Consider the following 23,079-nt stretch of genomic DNA (forward strand, 5'->3'; position numbering starts at 1 on the left):
ATTTGTTGTTATCTCTTAAAAAGAAAAAAAAATTACTTATCTGATTTTAATTTATAGACTGCTTACATTAAAACACAAGTAAATGTTGTTAATAAAACACGAAATACAGCAGCTCAAAATCATAATAAACGTTCTAAGACACAAATTTATACATTACTGAAAGAATCAGGTAATATGGTAACTGTTTCAGGTGTATGGCAAATCATTTTTCAAAAAAGCTCTACAAGTTTAAGATGGAGGGCTCACCAGAGCTTTAATAAACAAATTAAGAGTTTGGCGAATTAATCACTCCGCCAATGGATAAAAGAGTTAAGCACCCCCGTAATAATAAGACAAGGGAAATGGAAATTCAAAATATAAAAGATTTCATTAACAAATTTGCCCAATAATACATCCCGCTATAGTCGCAACCAAATTCCTAATCAAGAGTATCTGTAACCTGATTTGAATATCTCAAAACTTTTTGATTTGTATGTGCAAAGTGAAGAACCAGAAGCGAAGGTATCCAAATTCGTCTTTTCGAAAATATATAATGAAGATTTTAATCTTAATTTCCGTTATACTCTTAATGACACTTGCAAACGATGTTACGCTAATAACATGAAAATAAAAAGCTATGTATGTCTAGAAAACAGCAGAATGTAAACAGAAAAAGAGTTATACCTACGGAAGGCAGAAGCAGCTCGAAGTGGAATGAAGGAAGATGCAGCCAAGGACAAAGATACCATAAGAGTAATTACGTTTGATTTGATGGAAACTTTAGCTACTCCTAGTATTTCTACGGGAGTGGCTTTTTTCAAGAGACAGCTGTGGACGTATTATTTTGACATCCACAATCTAACGACAGGTCAGATACACATGTACGTATGGCATCAAGGCATACTCTCATGTGGCCCACAAGAAATTGGTTCTTGCGTTTTACACTTCGTAAAAACGTATGTAAACACACCGGTTTTAATCTTTTACAGCGATCAATGTGGAGGTCAGAATCAAAATATTAAACTAGCATCTATTTGTACATAGATGACTGTCTCCAATACTTTCAAACTTACAGTCATATAGAAAGAAGTTACTTACAAACTGGAAAAAAGGGGAGCAAGATATAAAAGTAGAATGGCTTTAAATATAGTGGGTAACGCCCAAAGCAGAAGAACCCATCAAAATTTATTTTAAATATTGTAATAAGGAGAGTGTATTATTCAATTAGGTTGACGTCTCAAAAAAAAAGAACAGACGTTTTTCAGATAAAAAGAAAAAAAGACTTCTACTTCAACATCTTCGATCCTGCTGGAAGACTTATAGAGCAACTAAAATATAAAGAACTTCACAGTCTTCTTGCTTACATTCTGCCTGTCTATCATGAATTCCACACAAACCTGAAACGTGCTGGCAATGGATACTGATATTGGATCGGAAACAGATGAATAGGTGACCCAAGTGAAAGTTTTATATTTTTTCGTACAAGCTTAATACTTTACATAGTGGCCCAACTGACTTTTTTGTATAACAAAAGTTTTTTTTTGTTAATCTTTTGCTCATTCAACTCATATAATACATAAGGTTGCAGGAATATTTGTGTAAGTGAACAGAATTATACTGGTTAATACTGGTATACTGGTAAACAATTGCAGTAAGTTGCTAATCGCTTGTTTGGAAAATTTTAATGATAATTGCAGTTAATATTTTCCTCATTGTTATTCTAAACGAATGACTAAATCCCGATTTTCAAACTAAAATTTGAGCTTTATGTATTCGCTCATTCGTATCGTGTTAGTGCATTGAACCACTTGTTGAATTGTTGGAATTTATATCGAATATTATTTGTGGTACGATGTGATTAAAGCTATTTATATTTCATGCTAAATTTACATACACACGTTTTCCCCAAACCACTTAATGATAAAATTTGGCTGTGTTGGCCACAAGTGTCTGTACTGTAAAGTCAAGTCTATTTTTGAACGCGTGGGTAGAGGGAGCAGAGACAATGTATTCACTAAGGTTATGGTAAACATTTCATGGAGTTTTCCGAAATTAAATTTTAATAATATTTTAAATTTGGTAACTAAGTCTCTACGTTGTCGGCGAAGTTCAAAAGAAGTTAGGTTAGCCATACTAAGTCTTTCTGCGTAAGAAGGTCTTCTTGGTCCCAAAGGAATTCGAGTGGTTTTTTTTACGTTTTTCAACAAAGCTTTCTTGTTCTTCAAGTGCCATCTTAGTTCCGAAGGTTGGCCATCATCAGGGCTATATGTATTTTCGAAACTGCTGACCGAAACAATTCGTTGTTGCTACAGCTATACCATTCCCGTAGATTCTTTAGCCAGGAGTTTCGTCTTCTTCATATGGACCTTTTTCCTGCTATTTTCCCTTGCATAATTTTTCGAAGCAGTTCATATCTTTCGCCTCTTGTAATGTGTCCCAAGTATTGCAGTTTTCGTTTTTTGATCGTAAATATGACTTCCTTGTCTTTATTCATTCTTCTCAAGACCTCGACATTGACTCTCTCGGTCCATGATATTCTCAGGATTCTGCGATACATCCACAGTTTAAATTCCTTTAATTTTTTGGTATAAATCTTTTTTAACGTCCATGACTCCATTTCGTAGAACAGCACAGAAAGCACGTAACATCTCATCAGGCGAAGTTTCATTTCAAGGCTCAAATCTCTTCCGCAGAACACTCTCTTCATTTTAGTGAATATGGATCTGACTTTTTCTATTCTTATTTTGATTTGTGCTGAGCTATCATTGTCTTCATTTATAAAAGTGCCTAAATATTTGTATTTGCTAACTCGATCGATAATTTCATTGTGTAAATATAAATTTTGGACATTTTGTGTTGATTTCGATATTACCATAAATTCAGTTTTCTTCATGTTCAAAGATAGTCCATATTCTTCGCTGCAGTCTGCTATCTTATTCACCAATGTCTGTAGCTCTTCAAGTGTTTCTGCGATCAGAACGGTGTCGTCGGCAATTCTCAGATTGTTTATTCTAACACCATTTATTTTAATACCTACGGATTGCTCAGAGAGTGGTCTATTCATTACGTCTTCGGAATAGAGATTAAACAGGGTTGGTGACAGTATACACCCTTGTCTCACACCTCGCTTTATTTTAATTTCTTCAGTGGTATTATTCTCTACTCTTACTACTGCTTTCTGATTGTAGTAAATATTTGCTATTAGTCGGATGTCTCGTTTATCTAAATTCTTTTCTGTCAGGAGTCTGATTAGGTGATCATGCCGCACTTTATCAAAGGCCTTGTTGTAATCTATGAAACACATGAATACATCTTGATTTATATCAGAACAACTTTGAGACATAACGTTCAGTGCAAACAACGCCTCTCTTGTTCCAAGTCCATTTCGGAATCCAAAGTGGGTATTATTGATGTCCATTTTCCAGTTTTCTGTGTACTCTGGAGTGTATAATTTTCAGGAATATTTTCAGTACATGGCTCATCAGACTGATTGTACGGTAATCACTACATTGTTTGGCATTTATCTTTTTTGGTATAACAACAAAGGTGGATAAAAGCCATTCTTGTGTTATTTTTCCTGATGTATAAATGCTATTGAAAAGTTCAACTAAAATGTGAATCGAGTCTTTTTCTATTAGTTTAAGGATTTCCGTTGGTATTTCATCTGGACCTGGTTCTTTACCATTTTTCATTCTTTTTAGTGCGTACATACTTCCTCTTCCGTTATTTCTGGACCTTCGTCTCCTTGTATGTTACTTAGCTCAGATTGTTGTCTATCATCTGCAAAGAGTTCTTTAATATAGTTTTTCCATGTCTTCAACTGTTCTTCTAGTTCTAACAAAGTCTTGTCTCGAACCAAATCAGGATACCACGTTGTTTCAGCGTATTCAAAAATCGGTCTTACGTAAAGAGTGTAGAGTTTACAAAATACATTGATACCCACGAAAAACAAATCCGAATAAGATATTGTCTGGAGTTCTCACACTTACAAATAGAAGTAATATGGTCAGACCAAGTTAGGCTGCTGTTAACGATAACATCAAGGTCGTTATACGAGAACACAAAATCTAATGGTTGCCCGTTAACAAAGTACGCGTAAGTTGGTTATTTTTACCAATTCAAAGCACCACAATTTTTCCGCGTTTAAGGGTAGTAGCCACTGGAAACACCATATTAAAATAGAGTTTAAGTACATCTGGAGGGTTAGCTGGTTTGTATATCGCTGGTATAAACCATAAAAAGCACAGGTCCAAGGACAGAACCCTGAGACACTCCACTTTCCCCTAACCTGTCTTGTGAGAAAGATTCGGTAACTTTAACTTTGTAATGTCGATCTGTCAGGAAATCATCTGTCCAACGAAATAAAGTACTACGAATGCCAAAATGTTCTAGCTTATGTAGAAGTATGCGCTTAGGAACACGGTCAAATGCTTTAGAGAAATCTAGATAAACAACATCAATTGCTACAAACTGTTAAGGGATGACGTTCAGTCGTTACCACAATGTAGAAGATTGGTTAGAGTAGAGCGACCAGAGACAAATCCATGTTGTTGTGTTGAAATAACATGTTCCTGGAGAAGAAATTTGGCCATCTCCTCGGTAATAATGTCTTCCACGACTTTGCGAACTACTGGCAGCAAGCTAGTGTTGAGCCTGGACGATAATTGTGGGGGTCGAGTTTGTTACCTTTTTTAAAAATAGGAGTGACTAAGTGATGCTAATTTACAACTTATATCTATATAATATTTTGAACAAGAGTAAAGTAATAAGGGTGTAAGCTTTTTTTGGAATTTGAATAATAGACAACTTAATAAATGCATAGATATTGAAACAATGGAAACGCAAATGTATCGGTATAGGTGTGGGCCTCGGAGAGATGTGTTTATATACCTTGCAATTTGCTGATGACCAAGTTATCTTAGCTTATGATAACTATGACCTGGGATATACGGCAAAGAAACTTCAAGAGGAACAATAAGAACCGAGATGACCAACAACTCATTAAAAGAGATTGACATAATTATGCAATGTGACTAATACACGTACCTTGGAATGGTTTTTTATTCAACAGGGAAAGATGATCAAGAAAAAAATAAAATATTAACGCAAACTAGAAAAACGATAGGCTGTTTGAACAGTATGTTATTTTTGGGGATATTTCATTATTGCTCAGGTTTCCAAGGAATCGATTGCTGTCTACAATTGCGCACTCTTTTTTTTATTGTGTTTTGTAATACCTTTATATTATGTAGTGTAGTTTTTTAAAACCTAGCTCCAAAATTTAGAACTAAAATTTAGTTATTAAAATTTTTTTAAATTAAAATTTGTTAGTAAAATTTTGTATATATAAAAATCGTCTAAAATGTTGATTAGGTTGTGTGTTAGATAATTTAAATACGATTCACCATTTAAATCGCAAGGTACGGCAAATGGATCCAATAACGTAGTCCTATTATACCGCATTAGATATGTCTTTTAAATTCAAACTGGAAATGTTTTTCTTCATGTAATTAAGCGTTTTCGTTTCCACGAGCGTGACTACTTCGCAAGTTAAAAATAAAGCGTGTGGTGAAATTTGCTCCGTCAGCAAAAAGAATTTTATTCAGAAATGTTTCGTCGTTATTGTTCTTTTCCTTTAGCCACTTACTCAAATAACTCGAGTTAGATAAGCTTTTTGTAAATTTTTCACAGGTGTAAAATGGTACGAGAAAAATTGGTCTTTGTGCAAAATTATGATAACCGATCATTGAGTAATTAGAGTATTTAAAGATACTTCAAATGTGTACTTCAGGATTTTCTAAAATTCTAATCAAAATTTCAGTGTTCTGTTATGGGTTCCTACTTTCGGGATGTCTTGTATATTGTTTTGGCTAAAATAAACCTTTTCTTTCCCAATAGGTTATAATGTTTTTTGGTATCTTAAGTTGTGATTGCCTTTGGTTTAAATATGTTTTATGTCCATGTCCAGAAAAATTTGCTGTGTATTTAGGTCGCCAATTACAGGTTTCATATCGCTTCGTTCGGTGGTATGTATTATGAGCAGATTTCAAACAATTTTACTTTTCATTGAACCAGTCATTATTTTTTCTAGCCCAGTGTTTCTCTATACCCATAAACAGAGGGGAGGTTTTTAGTTGGACACCGAGCATTTCGGAGTGATGACGGAACGGCATGTCAAAGGTCTAATCCTCTCGGGCATCTCGTCTTAGCACAACTTCGTTAGGGAACCCAAAACTACCTGGCTGAGTCACAGATGTCTGTATGCAGATTTTCCGTCTTCTCTATAAAGGCGTAGAAAAAGTGTTCCTCATGCACAGGTTTTCATCCAGACTTGGTAGGTTTTCATTTAGTTTATTATTTTCACGTAGTTATCCATGACTGTTTCGGATTTTAGAGCATAAGTGTTGTATTCTGTTCTTTTTATACCGTGATCTTTTTTGTATTTATATGGTCAATTTGCTTTTTTGTTAGACCATCTGGAGATTGCCATGTGGCTTTGTGTACCTATGTATTGTGATCAATCAGGAGTGGGCCATTTTGGTTGCTGACTATGTGGAATAACTGACTTTGCATTTTGGTTGCTGACTATCTGGAGTAACTGACTTTGCATTTAAATCACCTATAATAATTGATATGCCATTCTTCTGACATTGACTGATGGAGTTCTTTAATTTCTCATATAGATCCTTCCCGTCGTCTTCTTTTTCTTCACTAGGTGCATGGATATGTATGATGCCGTAATTGAAGCTGATGAACCTCTTAGAATTTATACCGAATTTTGTAATGTGAACCTCAAACTCGCCTACTATTTTCGTTATTACCTTTTATTGCTATCTATTATTATAGCGGACCTACTGAGCTTTATCACACTAATCGATCATCCTGTATATTATAATATGTCTATTAAATATTAAAAAGGGAGTATCAAAAATATAAAGTCGTACAAAAAAATTCTTTCTATTTATGACATCATTCTGAAAGAACATCAAAAACAATTTTCGAATTAATAAAAATAAAGTAAGTTGAAGCTTTTAAGAACAGTTACACTCATTCTTTAAAAATAAATTATTCAAGTAGAAATAAAAGCCTAATGTGATTTTTACGCTTGTCAAATTCGAAAGTGCAGAAGCTGTGTTTGAACGAAATTGAAGAGAGAGAGAGAGAGAGAGAGAACGAAATTTAGTTTTCAACTGTTGAATGCGCGACCTCAAAAATTCCGATTTATCACAAAAGGTTGGTGACTAGTCAACTGAGAAACAACGGCTAAATTTTGAATGCCGAAGAAATCTTTTTTTATGTAACCCTTTTATGCATTAGGTAACGTACTGTAAATTTAAGGTTATACGAAATATATTTATTGAAAATGAAATGTAACGAGAGAAACGAAAAAGGAAAGACATCTTGGATGAAATACAATTGTAATCCGAATAAGAAATTATATGAACACTGAAAACATTAAAAGACAATTTGAAAATAAAAGAAACTTTAAAGAATAAATAATTTTTATTTAATAATTATGGTTTACATTTGGGACACAGTATCGTATTTATGTTAGTAAGAGATGTGTTGTTACACATAGAAGAAGTCGAAAGATAAAGAGGAAGACCCGAAAACTCGAACGAAATCATCCCTCCTACATCACCGGAGGAGATAAACGAGCTAATTAAAAATAGATCGCCGAAAAAAGCACCTGGTCCCGATCAAATAACGAACAGGGCTCTAAAATACTTACCAGCGAGAGCCATAGTATATCTAACAAATATTATCAACGCGATGCTAAGATTCAAGAAATTCCCAAACAGATGGAAAGAGGCTCATGTCATAATGTTACCAAAGCCCGGAAAAAACAGCACATTCCCGCAAAACTACAGGCCAATAAGCTTACTACCTGCAATCAGCAAGATTGTAGAGAGAATAATACTCATCAGACTCCAAGCTGAAACAGACAGATTAGATATAATACCCGAAGCCCAATTCGGTTTTAGATCAGAACACTCCAGTGAGCTACAAGTACTCAGATTAACAGAGTACATAGCAGCTGGATTTAATGACAAACAATTCACAGGAGCTGTCTTCCTAGATGTAAGCAAAGCTTTCGACAGAGTCTGGCATAAAGGACTGATCTACAAAATGAGACGATACGGTTACAGCGGAGCAATGACAAGACTAATCTCTTCGTACTTAAGCAATCGTAGTTTCAGAGTCCCGATAGGACAAGTTCTATCCGAACTCGGGAACCGGAGGCTGGAGTGGCACAGGGAGCGGTACTGTCACCTCTACTGTACACGATATACACAGCAGACATACCTAGAACACCAGGTACACTACTAAGCCTCTAAGCCGACGACACAGCGATAGCGGCCAAACACAGAAATGTAGACAGAGCGGTAAATAACTTACAAACAGCGCTAGACGACATAGAAGAATGGAGTTTAAAATGGAAAATCGCTATAAACTCCGAAAAGACACAGGCTGTACTTTTCAAAAAGAGGCACCAACAACCAGAAGAACAGGTAACTGTGCAAGACAATCCCATCGAGTGGAAAAGTGAAGCAAAATACCTCGGAGTAATCATGGACAAAGGATTAACGTTTAGCAAACATGTAGAAGCTACAGTACAAAAACCCAACATGGCAAGAGCATTAATAAGAGGCCTAGCAGGAGGAAAAAGCAAACTTAGATTGAAAACAAAAATTAGATTAATAAATAGTATAATTCTTCCTATACTAACATATGCGTTTTACAATTGTAGATATTTTACCACAAACGATACTTTTTTTTTTCATAGAATTAAATTCCGTAGTGAAATATTATTTTAAACTTGCATTACCTTCATTATTTGAATGAGTTTGACTGTTTATTAATTTTTACAATTCACTGGAGTTTGTATAATCAGAATTACAATCATTGGTTACATGGTAGTCTTAATCCTTTATCGGTACATGTAGACATACGATAACATTGTATATTATAACCTTCATCGGGCACTACATAAAATTTTTATTATTACAACTATACGGTGTGGATAAATTTCTGTATTTCTGTAAGAAATGTGTTGCTACGCCAGTGGGCCAGTGGTAGCAATTAACTTACAATTCTTAACTTCTACCTAGGTAAATTCTCATGAAAGTCGAAAATGTATTTAAAAAATTTCTCTGTTAGGCAAGGATTGAAAAGGCCGGTTTTTTACCTACCTCTGTATAGAACTATCGAAGTTGTCCCCCGTCGCTCGAAAATCTCTTGCAATAGTCAGGTATTGAAAATCGGAATTTTAAGTCAGTATATTGTATTGTCAGTATATAAGAAAACGTCCTTAGTTGAAGTGATAGTTAGTAAATCATGAATAATCATGATAGTTAGTAATAATATTTAATCTGTATCAGTGTTTGTGTTTGTAGTGTGTCGTGGACCAGTGTATAGACAGTGATCGGGGCTATTTCAATAAGAAACTTGCGCTAAAACTTTGGCTAGATATTAACTTAGTTGTAGTACCATTCAATTATTAAATTACGTATTGTTTGAACTGCTTGTGTTCTTATTTCCCACGCCAGTGGGTGGTCCTTCGGATTGGACGTAATTACAAGACTTAATATGCTCTAAATTTTAGCAATATCGCCATCCTAATTTGCTGAAAAAATTCCGTTTAATTCTACCACGGTGACAAAAAAAAATCAAAGTTTACAATTTTTTGTTTTGATGAAAGGCTTTGAACCAGTTTCTCTCCTCAGTGAGACAGAGCCTTGCATCACATTTTTGACACTTTAGACGACTCTTTTTTTTTGATGCAATACTTTGAGACCTTATTTTTGGAAAACCACCCTGGCACAAACTTGGTCTTCCTCTTCTGAAACCATTTCCAACTTGACATAATGCTTTTGCAATGTCCAATCTAAATTTCTTTAGAGGCATGAACTTTGTGTTCAATAGCAAAGAGACAAATGAACTGGTATGGGCATCTGATGAGGATGCAATCCAATAGAATAACAAGAAAAATTTATGAAGCAAAAAACATCGGAAAAAGAAAAAGAGGCAGACCAAGAAAAAAATGGATACAGCAAGTAGTAGAGGCGGGAAAACTTAAACAAAAATCACTCGAGGAATTGAAAATAATGGCAGGAAACAGAAAAAAATGGAAGAGGTGGGTAAATGGAAATTAAAATAGCTAGCCCAAATCCGACACCCTGTTAGGGTAAAAGGAAGGGGAGAAAGAAAGAAAGAAAGAAAGAACTTTGTGTTCAAAGCTTTACAGTATATTCTGTACAACAACCAAGCATTTGTCACACATATGTCTACAATATAGGCAAAAATTGAAAAGTACCATTATTAAGCTTTATGTGGAGATTTGTAAAAACCCATTATTGCATTATCCGTATCTACGCTTCGCATATGTCTATTGTACTGTTTTACAATGCAAAGGTATGCAACATCTATTTTTATATTTGAAATTTTACTGTACTATTCTACTGCATCTATTAGTTCTATTCCGTGCAATGCACTTCCTAACAATACTTTGTACAAATTAAGAATACAGAAATTAGGAAGCCCAGAAGGCTATTACAGCATACTCATTAAAACTCATCATAATCGATGATAAAAACTTCCAAAGCTTTTTTAAACTCAATAAAGAACAATTTGATTTTGTATTAAATCTCATTTATGTAGATTTGAAGAAACTATTCACAAATAGTGTAAAATTCCAATTTCTTAGAACAAATTAGCTGTAACTTTGAGGTAAAAAAACAAGAATTTAATGAAAAAATGTACACAGCTACAGCTTTTCTGGACGTCAGCAAAGCCTTCGACAGAGTCTGGCACCATGGACTCATCTATAAAATGAATGAATTTGGTTACAGTGAGGCGATGATATGCCTCCTTGCGTCATATCTTGCCAACAGAAGGTTTATAGTTCGAATAGGGGCAACCCTATCCAAAGTTGGGACCCTGGAGGCGGGTGTGCCTCAGGGAGCGGTGCTGTCGCCTTACCTGTACACCATCTATACAGCCGACACGCCAAAAGAGCCAGGCTCTCTGTTGAGTCTTTACGCTGACGACACAGCAATAGCTGTTAGTTGGAGAAACCCGGATCATGCAGCTAATCATCTGCAAAGAGCACTAAACAGATTCCAAAGATGGTGCATAAAATGGAAAATAGCCCTAAATCCAGACAAAACACAGGCTGTAATGTTTAGTCACAGAAGAAGTGTACCAAATCGCGAAATTACAATCGAAAACACCCGAGTAGACTGGACCAACCAGGCTAAATACCTAGGGGTACATCTAGACAAGAAGCTAACGTTCACTGAGCACATCAATCAGCAAGTACACAAAGCCAAAGCGTTGAAAAGTCAGCTCTCAACACTTATAGGAAGGAAAAGTAAACTACGATTTAAAACCAAAATCAGGGTTGCTAATAGTATTATCCTGCCAGTCCTAACATATGCATCCGCAGCGTGGGGACACACCTGTAAAACAAACAGGAAAAAGATACAGACCACTCAGAATCAAATAGTCAGAGATGGCTTTAAGATACCAAGGTACGTACCCTTGAGATACGTATATAGAGACTCAGGACAAACAAGAATCCTACGCACGCTAGACGAGAGAGCATATGAAATTTTCCATGGACTAAGAAACCACCCAAGCAGAATGTTAAGAGAGCTGACTAACTACAATGAAAACATAAGGACGGTACACAGAAGACCAAAACAACAGATAGCTCGATATAGTGAGAACCCGAACGAATAAATAAAGAATGAGATGGTTGTAATAAGAACGAACAAAGAAATGCAGTCAATCAGAAAACACACCAAAAAAATTCTGGCGAGAGGGTACGCTTTTCTTTTTAGGTTTTTAGGTTTTTAGGTAATTATAAGTCCAATATACACCGGGGTGTGTGAGAGCATTATACACTTGTGAATGCACACCCCAATACACGCACACAAATAGGATTAAGGAAAAAAGGAAAGAATTGTTGAAGAAATGCCCAGGCATTTTATAGTCCCGAAGCCACAAGGAAGTCCACAAAAAAAAGTGTTTTCTGATTAAATAACGTAAATTCATATTGATATATTCATATTTTTCATTAAACCGTTTAACGTTAATTTACCTTATATAGCAAATATAGAAGGGGCCCGTCAGGCCTTCTATATACCGCTCCGCGGACTAGACCCTTAAGGCAGATCGAATGAAAGATCTACTCGCGAAATCCGAGCACTGAGGTCATGTGCGGCATACATGGGCTTGGTGGCCGGACCCCTCTCGGGTGCTCAGCCGGCGAGGAGAACAAAATTTATTTTGCCAAATCGGCGGCTGAGTGACCGAGCACACTCTTTTCCGGACATAGAGTCATCAGCTCAGGCTGATGGCTCTATGATCGGAACACACGCTCTTTTTTCTTTTTTTTAGGGACTCAAGTCCCGACGTAAAGCTAGAGTAAAATCAGTAGAGTCAGTAAAGTAAATAGGGAGAAAAGCCTAGATGTGGCTACCCCTACAGTTAGGTGGCATAACCACATTCACTAAAAACCGAGGATGTCCTATTACCCAGGGCATCTTAAGTAAATTTCAGATCATAAGCCTCCTCACGTAAGTCACACGATGAGGAGGGGTGGTGGAAAAGCCTGGGGGTCAGATAGGTACCACTTCGACTAGCGAAGTGTGACCGGTTTGATCTTCGGACATGTGGATCCCATTCTTACATTGGTATACACATGTTCCTAGGGGCAGGGTTGATCACTGCGTGTGTGTGTGTGTGTGTGTGCGCTGCGCTGCTTGTTCTTATTCTGTTTAGCGTTGTCCATGTATTGCGGGTCAGTTCAAAGCCTGGTGGTCTCTGACAGATACAGGCCATTTGGTGTGCTTCCTGTGGTGAGTCGCTCTCCCATTGTCTTCTCCAAGCGATGGTAAGGTTGAAATGTTCCTGATGTAACGAGTTGGCTCTTGGTAATGGAGGATATCTGGAGCGCAGTCTGTTTATTTCGATATCAAGCTTATCATGGTCCATGGGTAGTTGATGGTTAGCCTTGATTATTAAATATTCTCTGAGAAGAGAATGACTTCTTCGCAGTTCTGGCCGTGGAATGTGACTCGTGTGTTTGCTATTAAGCCATACCGGGGAGCGGATGATCTGAGTACGGAGGCTAAGGATCCCCATATGGTGCCACATAGCTTTTGGACTATATTATTTCGCGTTTTCAATTTTGCTGCTTTTCTTTGTAGGTGTTCTTAAAAATGCAATATTCTATCCAGAGTCACTCCAAGATATTTTGGTGTCAAGTTATGAGTGAGCAAGTCTGTTTTCAAAGTAAACGGAGAGTTTTTGTTGGCTTGGGCATTATTCTGCAAATTTCTGCGAAGTTGTCTCAGGTAGGTCCGCGATGTATAAATTAAACAGTAAGGGTGCCAAAACAGATCCCTGTGGCAGTCCATTGCTGAGCTTCATTTTTTTACTTTTAAAGTTACCCATTGTGACTTTAAAAAGGTCTGTCGGTGAGCATGTTATCAATGAGTTTAGTTACCTTTTGATACGGGATGGCATGGATTAGTTTGCAGATTAGTCTTTGTTTCCAGACAGTATCGTATGCAGCTGATAGGACAATGAAAGCAACGGTGGTATCAATTCAAATATGTTTCTACTAAGTCTGTTGTAGATTAAGCGTTCCAACAGTTTATAGACACATCTCAGCAGTGCAATCGGTAGTTTTGGAGCTGATCATTTGCCTTTTCTGGTTTTAATATGGCTATTATGGAGGCTTTTTTAGAAATGGGGGATTTTTAATGATTTTAACATATTTGTATACAATTAGTCAGTGGAGTAAAAATTCTGGAATCTCAATTCTCAGAATTTTTATAACAACTAGGAGTTGATAAAAACATAACCGCATTTTCTGTCCTAGGAAAAGTGGATCACTATTTTTTACCTACAAGGATTATTTTTCAATAGTTTTGCTCACATTAGTTGATGCCCATTGTAAATTTTTGATTTTAGATATTGGTGCATATAGAAAAGAGGGAAATAGCTCAATATTATCTGAATTAAACTTTTATCTCATATTTTTTGTTTTTTTTTTAATTCAATGTCCAAACTATTGAAAAATGAGCTCGAAAAACGCTAAAATTGGTTTTTTTTCTTAAAGGAGGCATTTTACGAAAATATATCGTCTTATAAAAAATCCAAATTAAAAAAAAAGTGATTTTAAAGCCAAAAACGCAATTTTTTATAATTTGTTTAAAAACTGTTATAAATAAATAGGTTTCCATAGAACATTTTCGGTAAATTTTCGAACATAGCAACTTGTTTTAATCTATCGATTAAAACAAGTTTCAGCGTGTGGGTATGAAATAGATCTTTTTTCACAAAAGCCACCCGCCTATTGCTATTGAGAGGTCTTAATCTTTCCAATTTTTTGCTTTAAAATTTCTGTTGTTACTTATTTATTCTCTTTCATTTTCTTCTAAATTGTGTAGGAGTCTGTGTGGGAGCATTTCCAACGTTGTAATGTTACCAATTAATGAAAGTAAAATTCTGGTAGATATTAGTAAACGATTTTTAATGATTAAGTGGTTTGTTTATTTTGTTTTGTGTAAGCCATGATACAATTAAATTATCTTCTCGTTAGTATAAAGGGGGCTGTAAAAATATGCTTTTAGCTTTTTAGCCCTAAACTACAAGACTAATTATGTTATACATAAGGGATGCAACTAATTATATACTTCATATTTTAAGTATTTATCAAATATCTGGTTGAGAAAAAACCATAAATTATAAATATTGTTCTAAAGCTATTTTCTTGTGGCATGTTTGAGTAATTATTATTTAAATGGGAATAAGCCACAATTAAAGGTTAAAGTACGTTTATTGTACGTTTCAATTTCCACTTCGGAACTCGAACATCGTTCTCAAAATACAAACATTAGTAAATTGATAAATATAAATAAATAATATATAATAATTAAACATATAAATAAATTTAAGTTGCGGACGGTTCATGTATAACGTCGATAGTGACGTGGTGTGGATGGATGTTGGTGTGGGGGTTGGCGCGTGGATTGGCGCAAGGGTGGGAGCAAAGGTTGGCGCGAATATTTCTGACGGCAAGATTTTGATTGGAGCGTCGAGCAGACGATATTTTCTTTATAAGAGGTCTCCATGTCTAGGGTAATCAGATGCCGTTATCTCTTTTATTGAGGCAATTTGGCCATTTTAAATTTCTATGGTTTCTCGGAGGATAATTTTTGCTTTATAGAAGCGGATGGGGGCTATGGTTCTGGAGTTTTCAAAATCAATTTTGTGACCTGTATAAAGATAGTGTTGACCTAGAGCTAAAATTGAATCGGAATTGCGAACCGAAATGGAATGTTCATAAATCCTTTCATCTTACAAAGTGAAAAAATAGCTTAATTCATTAACCATACAGTTTAAAAAATACAAAACGTTGAGTTTAAGTTATCAAAAACATAACTAAGTCAGTTTTGTAAAAGTTAAAAAAAAGTTTAAAGAACAGAAATGTTAAAAACTTTAGTGTAAGAAACAGGGCAAACAATGTTTTTTCCAAGATGGAAGACAAACAAAGTTCCAATTAAGCACTAATATCACTTATTATTAGGTGATATCGGAGCTAAATAGGAACTTTGTTTGTCTTTCATCTTTAATATAATTTTCAGACAATATCGTTCTGATCACTAATGATCCTGCAAAACAACAAGAACTTATAAGCGACCTAAATCCAGCTAGCAATGAAGTTGGCCTAAAAATGAACTTAAAAACTATTTAGAATGATCTAGTATATGTCAAAGATGTAATAATAAACAACACTACATTCAAGGCAGTAGACGAGTATGTATACTTGGGACAATGAATACATAAATCCGAGTCCTTACTCCCAAAAATCAGTAGCAAAATGAAATTGGCTTGGGTATCTTTTTGCTAAAAATGCTGTAATATTTAAATTTAGAATGCAACTTTGCCTGAAAAAAGACCATTTTATAAAGTTTTAATTTTATTTTTAATAAAGATACATGGTATCAAATCGAACACTGTTTCAAAATAAAATTGGTCATATCTCGTAAAACACTCGGTATAATGTAGGTATATTGTATTAAAAGAAGTAGTCTCAAGAAATATCCAGTCGAAATCTGTAATAATGTACAGGGCGTTAAATTTAAAATATGGAAGTTTGAGTCAACTTTCTATAACCGGAATTGGTAGTGGTAATTGGGCATATCTAAAAACTCCATATCCTAATTGAGCTCTGGTGAAGATTTTGAAGTTAAACACTTTAATGGGTTTCATTCTTACATTTAATTTTAAAGTTTTAACATTATTTTAAGAGTTATTAGACAGACGAAGGGCTGACAGTCGAACAACGAGACAACATATCAGCTCCTTAATAACTGATTCAAAAGGGAAAGAAAAATAAAAAAATTACTAGTCTCGTATACATAATAAATAAAAAATTAGCGACAAATTTTATTATCAAAAATGATTTTTATAATAAAGAAAATTATTAGCTCAGACTAACTTTTTAGGACAATTGTGCTAAAAATGAAATAAATCAAATTCAAATTTATCAAATAAAGCATAATTGTAGGCAACATAATTGGATCGAATATATTATAGGAATCTGCATTGTATTTATTGCTCTAGTAACTCAATAGAAACAAATTTATTCATTTTGTAATCAAAATGCAAATTATAGTTAAATTACAGTAATTTTCATAATTAAAATTACTGCATATATTACCGTAAAGACATAATCGCTCATTAGAATTTATGCAATCAGACCATCGAAAGATCGTTATTTAAATTAACATTGATTAGTAAGAAGTTATAGAAGGTAAATTCTTTTGTGTTTAGCTCAATAAGTAATTCTATGTAATTTCACACCTCGAATTATAGCACTTCGCTGAGCTAAATATTAATAAGTCTCTTAGATAGATAGTACTACGACCTATTAGTAATCCTAAATATTCTGCTGATTATCCACCTCTAATTTTATAACTTAGCTTTAATATTGCTAAACTCCATATTTTTTTTCTTTAAGTTAGGTTAGGTTAGTTTCTGTAGATATTGGCAACGAATAATGCAAATTAAATGCATATTACCCTAATATATTGTTGGTACGTGTGACCTACGTTTTTAGACATATTGTGCTTTGCCCGAAACCGAAACGAAAAGACTACTATAATAATCTTTTAGCAATTGAAACGGTGTAATAAATTAAAATTTTAAGGAAGTTTACAGCAAGGGCGGCTGAAACAAAATATGTATTTTAATAGAGTCTACAACAATCTTCTTCTAATTGCGCCGTCTCCTTTCGAAGGTTGGCGATCCAAATGGCAATTGTAGTTTTGGAAACTGCGGCGCGAAAGATCTCTGCGGATGAGCGGTCGAACCATCTCCTCAGGTCTTTCAGTAACGAGTTCTGGCGTCTTCCTACTGATCTTTTGCTCTGTACTTTTCCTTCTAGTATAACTTGAAGTAATTCATATCTTTCGCATCTCAACACATGACCCAAGTATTGCATTTTTCTCTCTTTGATTATTCTTAGTAATTCTTTTTGTTTACACATGCGACGAAGTACCTCAACATTAGTAACTCTTTGTACCCATGGAATCCTCAACATTCGTCTGTATATATACATCTCAAAGGCATTTATTATTTTTTCTATTTCAGAGTCCATTGTCCAACTTTCACAGCCATACAGTAAGACAGAAAAAACGAAACATCTGATCATTCGGTTTCTAAGCTGTAGACTAAGGTCTGATCTTGTAAAAAATGTTTTCATGCTCATGAATGTTTTCCATGCTTGTTTGATTCGTGATAGGATTTATTTTTTTGGATTACACTGACTATTGATATTTGTTCCCAAATATTTTATGGAATTTACCTGTTCTATTATTTGACCCTTGGCATACACCTGTACGTTTATTGGTGTCTTTAAAAATACTAAAGTTTTAGTTTTGGAAACGTTTAGATGTAAACCGAACATTTCGCTGTGGTGAACTACCGCATTTATTATATTTTGTAGTTCTTGTGCGTTGCTTGCTATTAAGACGGTATCATTAGCATATCTGATGTTGTCTATGCTGATTCCGTTAATCTTAATTCCGCCTTGGACCTCGTCTAATACTACTCTGAATATAGACTCCGATTACAAATTAAAGAGTAGCGGTGATAAGACGCAACCCTGTCTCACTCCTCGTCGGATTTGTATGTCTTAGGATGTTGTGTGCTCTATTTTAATTGTTGCCGTTTGGTGCCAGTATAGTTCTGAGATAATTCGCAAGTCTTGTTCGTCAACTCCAGTTGTTCTCAGAATTTCGATCATCTTTTGATGGTTAACGCAGTCAAATGCTTTTCGATAGTCAATAAAACATGCATATACATCTACATTCATGTCTCTGCATCGTTGCGTTAACACATTTAAAGCAAAAAGAGCCTCTCGTGTTTCCAGTCCGTTTCGAAATCCGAATTGAGTATCACTCATCTGGAACTCGCATTTCGTAAATTCGTGTATGGATAATTCTGAGAAAAGTTTTAAGGACATGAGACATCAAGCTTAATATTCGATAATCATCGCATTGTGGGGAATTCGATTTTTTTGGTAATGCTACGAATGTTGGTTTTAGCTAGTCTGTTGGTATTTTGCCTGTGTCATATATCTTATTGAATAGTGCTAATATTAAATCTAGGCTTTTACTTTCGTTATCTGCAATTAGTTTAAGTATTTCGACATTGATATTGTCTGGACCGGTGGCTAGAACAATAGCTGATTCTAATTTTAATTCCTCTTAATACTTTGACGAGCGTACATTTAAAATTACACCCAAAATTATTCAAACGAACACTCCATAAAATTATGGGGTGTTCGTTTGAATAATTAATATTTTTTGTTTTAAACCCGGAATATCTGAAAACAAATTGATTTATCAGAGATTCATTTTATATTTTGTATGCAAAAAAATATTTGCGTAGAGTAAGGCGGGGCTAGTTGAGCATAGGTGTAAGTTAAGCAATCAAAATATCTCAGTAACTATACATCGCATGCCAAATGGAAGAACAAGGCCCACATATGCAATATATTTGAAAATAACAAAGAATATTGAGAAACTACAAAAAACACATACCGCCACTACACAGCGAGAATGGAATTATCTACTCCATTGAGTAAAAACCCGAGGTGATGAGAAGGATTCTCTTAGAGAGTATACGCTAAATTATCACCCAGACGAAGACAAGATCGAAGAAGTCGAGAAACAACAAGAAATGCCCGAAGAATCAAACGAGGATATCACTTTTCCATCTATATAGGAAATAAATGAACTCATTAAAAACAGTTCACCGGGGAAAGCACCTAGTTTAAAATTACAAACAGAAGCTCTAAAGTATCTATCAGCGAAAGAAATACTATTTTTAACATACCAAAGCCAGGAAACGACAACACGTTCCCACAAAATTATAAGCCGATAAGCTATACAGAAGTCATCAAGATTGTGGAAAAAATCATACTCAGCAGACTCCAATCTGAAACAGACACCCTTGGACTAATCCCAGAAGCTTAGTTTGTATTTAGAGCAGATTATACCAGTACCGAATCTACAAGCGAGCTACAGGTACTTAGAACAACAGAATAGATGACAACCAGATTTAACAATAAGCAGTACACAGGAGCGGCCTTCCTGGATGTAAGCAAAGCCTTCAACAGAGTCTGGCATTAAGAACTGATATACAAAATGAAAGGCTATGAACACAGTGGAGCCATGAAGAGACTGATCTTCATCCCAGCATTTATAAAAACGACACAGCGATTGCGGCTGAACATAGAAACATAGATATAGCGGTCATCAATCTACAAACAGATTGGACAACAATGAACTATCCAATGAACAATAGCCATTAACTCTAAAAAAATACAAGCATTCATCTTCAAAAAGAGAAGAGAGAAATCAGAGGAATAGCTGATGGTGCAAAACAATTTTATTAAATGGAAAAGAGATGCTAAATACCTAAGAGTTACAATGGACCAAGTACTAGCATTTAAGCAAGTAGACAGCAATACAGAAAGCAGCAATAGCTAGAACTACAATAAGAATACTCGCAGGTCAAACTATGCAAAAAACAAAAACCAGAAAAAACAAAATTAAAATTGATAAACAGCAACATACTGCCCATGACATATGGATCTCTCGCATGGAGACGTCTATGAAATATTAGCAAAAAGAGAATACAAGCAGTCAGAGAACTACCACAAGTAAGGGATGTCGACACAATGGTGAAAAAGCCAGAGTTGGGTTCGCTGAGCGAGAAAACCACCCAAGTTCGATATTGCGAGAAATAATAAGGTAAAATGCGGTTCATTGATGGAAGCGCAAACGACCAAAGCAACAAATCCTGGATAATATATAAATACTAGATAAGTTCGTAGCTCCATCAAAGAAGACAACTCATGGCATTGGGCAATGTTTATTAATAATGCTTTATTTTTCAAACATCGTTTAAAAAACATGTTAAAATATGTTAAAGAACCTAAAAAATGGCTTAGGCCACCAAAAACAGGATAAAATATTAACAAAAAAGGCGAAAGCCATCCAAAAAAAATTTAAAAAACCTCAAAACCCTGACACGAACGGTCCACATTATCGAGCACCGAGTCGCCGAATTGGACGTACTCAGAGCGAAGAGAAAGTAAAACAAGCCCTCACGCTAGCTGGCGTTGACCAGGTTGTGATATTGTGTTGGAATTCTTGTACCCAGGAATGCATTTTGACGATTTTCGTAACTTCTCCCATTCGCTGCAAAACAATGTTGTTATAAACTTCATCTATCCAACTTTCTGTTATATCCAGATTTCAAAAGCTTCTAGTTTTCTGAGAAGTATATTCATTAAAATTCCATTTTCGACTTCATATAAAAGAATACACATAACATCTTACACAAATCTTATTTTCAGTCTGAAAATGATATTGTTTTTACATAAGATTTTCTTTATCGTAAAAAATGCAGCTCTGGTCTTTTCTATACGTATTCTTACTTTTTTGCTCATGTCTCAGTTTTTATTTAGATTATAACCAAGATACGTGATACTGTTGGTTTTCTCCAGTTATTCTCCATAAGCTGTTATCACTTCTGGTTTTATTGGCGTTTTATTAACAACTCTCACCTTTGTCTTTGTGGTGTTTACTTTCAGTCCATATTTATCACATGGTGTGGTAATCCTGCTAATCAGATGACGAAGTTCTAAGTAACTATTTGCAGTTAACATTTTGTCATCGGTATACCTCAAATTAGCAATATTAACGCTTTATTAACGAGATAACATTAATCGAAGTTAAGAATGCCATAAAGACTTTAAAGAACAAAAATCAGGGGGAACAGGAGGAATCGTTAATGAACTAATTAAGTACGGAACGGACAAACTACACAGAAATTATTCACGAAATGTTCAGTAACGCTATAAACCTGAACGAAATACCAGATGAATGGTCCAAATCATATATAACCTCGATACATAAAAAGGGTGATGAGAAGAAATGCAGGAACTACAGAGGCATCAGTGTGATAGCATGTATGGGCAGGTTATATGGAAAAATACTGAAAGAAAAACTGGAAAAATCTATCTCAAATAAAATCGGAGAAGATCAGGCGGGGTTCACGGCAGGAAGATCTTGCATAGACCACATATATACACTCCAATAAATAATTATTGGAAAAAAAATGCCAAAAAATAGACCAGTACACATGGCATTCATAGATTTAAAAAAGGCGTATGGCAAGGTCCCCAGAAAACAACTATAGAACACGATGAAGGAAATCGGAATAACTCGGAGGTTAATAGAAGCCGTAAAAAACCTTTACAGCAACAACAAGGTAAGAGTTAAAACCGGCAATAAATACTCCAACTAATTTAGGACCACAAAAGGCTTATTGCAGGGATGCTCTACATCTCCGACACTGTTTAAGATATTCCTCGAACAAATATTAAAACCATGGAGAAGAAAATGTGAAGGGATGGGAATGCCAATCCGGGACAACTACTTGTACACATTAAGCTTTGCAGATGACCAAGTGGTAACGGCTCAAGATGAAGAAGATCTGTGCTATATGCTCCGAAAATTAGAAAAGGAATACACAAAAAATGAACTTCAAATAAATCTAGAAAAGACCGAATATTTAACAACAGAGCAAGAACCAGCGAGAAACTTGGAAATGGTTATACTCTCGAAAAATGGAACCACCGATCAAGAGATAACCAGCAGATTAGCACAGACAAGAACATGTATTAAACAAATGAACGGGGTACTGTAAGATAGACAGATTACCAGAAATACAAAGAAGAGAATTTATAACACCTTGGTACGCAGTATAATGACCTATGGAGCAGAGAATTGGGTAATAAATAACCGAAACAGGTCCAAAATCACAGCAACTGAAATGGAGTTCATGAGAAGAAGCTGCAGAGTGACAAAAATGGATCGCATCAGAAATGAGGAGATAAAACGAAGAATGGCAGTAGAACAAGACATACTTAGTTGCATCGAAGAAAAACGTTTAATTTGGTATGGACATGTGAGAAGAACAGATCATACAAGGTGGATAGCAAAGATTTCGAATTGGAGCCCAGTAGGAAGGAGGAAAAGAGGTAGACCCCGAAGATCATGGAAGGATGAAGTGGACGAGGCCATGGAAAGACGAGACCTCAGAGATGGAGAATGGCAGAACAGAAAGGACTCGAGACGTTGGCTGAAAGAAGGAAGGCGGCGACAGCTGTAAAAATCCTTATATAGATAGATAGATAGATAACACTTTATTGAATACGAACTCTGAATAGATCTAAATTCTTTACCATTTTTGTCGCAAAGTTGAAAATGGAGGAAATATTGAGCAAAAACGATTCTCCTTTAAATTAAGGATGGTGGATAACGCGGCTGCAAAATCCAGTCTCGATTTTAAATTTATACTTCTATTGACCTAAAGATTAAAATAATAAAATTTATGGGGTAGCTCACCATGAAAGGTTAAGCCTTTTTTTCGTATAACCTGACTGGACTAAATAAGATGCCAATTTGTTAGAAAATATAAAAATAATTAAAATTAGTTGTC

At 35.2% G+C, this 23,079-nt stretch overlaps 1 protein-coding gene across 5 annotated transcripts in view; it reads right to left on the bottom strand.

The window, feature by feature from the left end:
- Positions 1-23,079, bottom strand: part of LOC140448063 (ras-related protein Rap-2b) — a 431,656-nt gene that overhangs the window by 110,801 nt on the left and 297,776 nt on the right. The gene's annotated exons all lie outside the window — the stretch shown is intronic.

The sequence above is a fragment of the Diabrotica undecimpunctata genome, chromosome 8 (assembly GCF_040954645.1).
Source record: "Diabrotica undecimpunctata isolate CICGRU chromosome 8, icDiaUnde3, whole genome shotgun sequence".
Taxonomy (NCBI): Eukaryota; Metazoa; Arthropoda; class Insecta; order Coleoptera; family Chrysomelidae; genus Diabrotica; species Diabrotica undecimpunctata.